Source organism: Anneissia japonica, unplaced genomic scaffold (assembly GCF_011630105.1).
Source record: "Anneissia japonica isolate Jap-2015-1 unplaced genomic scaffold, ASM1163010v1 scaffold33917_len9052_cov99, whole genome shotgun sequence".
Taxonomy (NCBI): domain Eukaryota; kingdom Metazoa; phylum Echinodermata; class Crinoidea; order Comatulida; family Comatulidae; genus Anneissia; species Anneissia japonica.
Genome location: NW_022702244.1, coordinates 1 through 4,000, shown reverse-complemented (window position 1 = coordinate 4,000; position 4,000 = coordinate 1). Strand labels below are relative to the sequence as shown.

The following is a 4,000-nucleotide window of genomic DNA, read 5'->3' as shown; positions in this document are numbered from 1 at the left end:
CTACTGTCTCTTATACGCATTTATATGGGTATAAGAGACAGGGAAGTGCTGAAAGGCATATTACCCGTATCAAACAGGCAGCACACAGAATAGGATACGCAGATCCACAGATAAAAAATAAATTTATTGCAACACTACCACCTAAATGTAGAGCAGCGGTTGCTATGTCAATTATACCGGCTGATGCCACACTTGATATTCTAGTAACTAGTGCTCAAAATTACCTTGATCTGTCCGTAGAGGATAAGCAACGAGAAATCAGTTTCAATATTCAAGAAACATCTGAAATTGCAACACTTAAACACGAACTGAATGCATTAAAAATTGACCTTGCAACTGCTAAAAATAACTTTAATAGGCCCACTGACAGCACAAGGCGTTTACGTTCAGTCGAACGACACCGTGCACCAAGAACTAATAATTCCCGTCGAAGCCCAAGCCCATATCGCCAAACTAGGCCTCGATTTAACAACAGAACGAGGTATATGTTTGTCATTATTGTATGAATGTAGACAACGTGCCACTAAATTAAACCAACGTCTACCTCAACAAAATTTTCAGTCAGTGTATACCAACAGACGACAGAATTCACATTTTCACTAAGGGGATTAGACAATTGCGCCAATTGTTCGAGTCCCCATGCAAACTAACAGGAACCAGATTACATTCACACAAGGCGCAACATCTTGGAAATTCAGATAAGGTTGATTTACAATTAAATGCTAAAAATTATGTTAAAGGTAATTTACCTGATGGCAAAAATGTTTTGACTTTATTTGATAGCGGTGCTACAAAGACAATTATATCTCAATCCTATGTCCAATCCTCAAAGTATTTGTCACAGCTTACGCCTACACTCGTACAACCGACTAAATTTCGTTTAGGGAACGGTGAATACTTATATGCCAAGTACATGTTAAAATTTAATTTATCAATACAAAGGTAACGAATTAATATTTAACATGGTGGAAGACCTTAATTATTGATTTCACGGTACCTCCTCTCCAAAGCTGAGCACATATAGCCAAACAATTGAAGACGCACTAAACGATACCCGAATTGCGGTTAGCAGATTGTTTGCCCTTTCTGAATGACATGACTCTTGAAACTGAATTAACATTTTTCTCAAATACCGCAACTAACTAACAATAATTGAAAACCATGAGAAGTAAAACAAAACAACAGGCATCCACATTACAGGAAGAGAATTGAAACGAAAAAAAATAATCGGATTTGTGACAAGCTGACAAATGAAAACCATGTTCGGATTCGAGACAAGCTGACAGGTGACAAAGATTTTAGGATTCGAGACAAGCCGACATTAATTGGACTTCCCTCCCTGATGACGGACATGGAAACGCTCAAAAATATTTTTGAACATTAGACCAACTTTACTTTGAACATTATATTTTTGTTTTGATTACATTTTTATTTTTGAATGAACTTGCATGAATGTTGTAAAGATTACATACATATAATTGGGTAAGTTTAATACATTGTTGCATTCCATCATTGTGAAAAAGAGTTTATATTTTTATCCCTCATTAAAAATTGGTTTTAATTTAATAATTATTTTTAAAATTTATATTGATTTTATTACATCAACCACATTTTTTTTTGTAGTGCGCATTTTTTTTTCAAACAAGTTAAGGTCAAAATAGCAAAATGTTGAATATTAAAACAAGCACATTTTAATCGATACCTGATTGATTTAGATATCAAAACACAAATATAAACATCAATAATATAGCAATTATTCAGCACAGATTAGGTTAACGGACTGTTGATTTTGCAGAATCACACATGGGTGACTAGTCATTAATCCGAAGGTCCATTGGTCCGACGGTCCATTGGTCCGAAGGTCCATTAGTCCGAAGGTCCATTGGTCCGAAGGTCCATTAGTTCGAAGAGCCATTGGTCCGAAGGTCCATTGGTCCGAAGGTCCGAATGAGAGTGTCTTTTCCGGTCATCTAGAAGTTCTATATTTTAAAATTTCCTACCCCAACCGTGGTGGGTCTGAGGTAAAATTGGACTGGTTAAGCCCTCCTCCTCCTCCCAATTTTAGGGGAAAAATGTGGACGCTCTTGTTTTCATTGTGATAAGGTCCAAAATTTTATGATCACGACCCCAAAAAAAAAATCCTCCCCCCACAAAAAAAAAATCCTGGATACACCCCTGTAGGCGCTATATTTGTGAAACGCCTCTCACTTAAATTCATAGTATTTTGTACAGAGTTAATTGACTTAAACAATGCTACATTTTTCATTGCAGCTTTTTTGGTGACTGATTATAAATATTGTTATTTAAATATTTATATATTTGGTTGGCGTTTTAATACCTAAATAATCTTTGTCATCGTCGCCAACATCCTCATCATCATTATAATCGTCAAGATCATTCGTCACCTTTGTTAACATTATCAGCAGGAGAGGATCCAGAAAAAATGCTAGTAGGGGATAAAAGTATCAAAAAGGTTTTAATAATACCATTTAAACACTAAAATATCATTATAAGGTCTTTCCATTCTGCATTTAAATTATCCACCTTACAGTATTTCTTAATTGTTTAGCCTTTTCCCAGACATTTTAGGGTCCTTTGTTTTAAGTGCTTTTTTTTTTAAACGAAGTATTTATTGTTTGTTTGTTTGTTTGCAAATTTCATCTTGGCAATGTTTAATGTGATTCCAATAAAGTTGTTGTCATTGAACGTTTTAAATGATCTTGATTTACTAACTTTTTGGTACATTTTTTTTTATTTGGCGATTTTAATAAATCAATCAATGGTCAGTAAGCCGAAGGCTAATTACACTATAAGTTGATATATTTTGTTTAGTGACAAATATTAGGTCAATAATTGTTTTAATAGTTTTTGTTGTAAAAATTTATGAATAACTTGCATTATATTACCTTGACTGACTATGGTGTTCATCTATTTAGGTTAGATTAAAATCTAACATAATGGCATCATTATATAAATGCGGTAACATTTTGATACGTTAGGTCAAGTTTTGTTAAATATTCAGCCTTTGCTTTGGGTGGTCTAAAAATTGCCTACAGAGCTATTGAGTGAGGTGTGTTTATTTCTACCGATAGTGCTTTCCATCTTCGTCAAACATATTCATTCCTTTAATAGATTACCATTTTTAATGTAAAGTAATATACCACCTTGCCTATCAAGTCTACAGATTTCATGAACTTCGATTAACACTTCATTGTTGTCAATATTATCACCAGTAAATTCCGGTTTAGTTTCAGCCACCCACGATGGTCCTCCGGTGATAATCGTTATTGAACCTACAGAAATTTTATAAACAAATTTCCTCCGATTCCGATATTATGTAAAAAAAAAAAACAGTAAGCCTAATTATAAACAAAATCCTGACGATCCAGAAATTGCGTATAAAATCCCGCCGATCCTGACTTTAAAAAATCCCGTAATTTTACCAAATCCCGCCGATCCAGTTATTGCGTACAAAATCCCGTAATTTTACAAATGAATTGCTCGTCCATCCCGAGGAATCCTAACAAAATTCCGGCGTGATGGGGTCATTCTGATGGAATCTCACTGAATCCCGATCGGGATCCCGATTTCATCTTTGATAGGGTATCTGTCATCCATATGTGATTTTGTTTGATTGTCACTATGCATCTTGTTTCTATTTATGAAATATGGTACCGTATCTTATTGTGTCCTATCTTAAACTTTCGGACCAATGGACCTTCGGACCAATGGGCCTTCGGAATAATGGTCCGTCCCCCATTGATCTTGCTGCGGGCCGAGTTATGCATAGCCGTACCCTTGTACGGCGCCCAGTGATAACGACTCGACGTTACCATGGAAAAGCATAGAACAAACTAAATAAATATCAGTCTCTGAATTTTTGCGTGCAATTAAATCTTGTATTTATTATTTTCTTTAAGTCTCATTTTCAATTTTTATATTTTATATTTGTTATATATATTTGAAAATGGATTTGGTACAATACAAATAAATTAATTAC

General features: G+C 34.6%; 1 long non-coding RNA gene across 1 annotated transcript in view; it reads right to left on the bottom strand.

The window, feature by feature from the left end:
• The window catches only part of LOC117103813, a 5,834-nt gene extending 4,990 nt beyond the window's left edge, over positions 1-844 (bottom strand). Inside the window, exon 1 of the long non-coding RNA XR_004444662.1 lies at positions 750-844. This is a non-coding gene — a long non-coding RNA (uncharacterized LOC117103813). The remainder of the gene's footprint in view (positions 1-749) is intronic.
• Between the last annotated feature and the right edge of the window lie 3,156 nt (positions 845-4,000).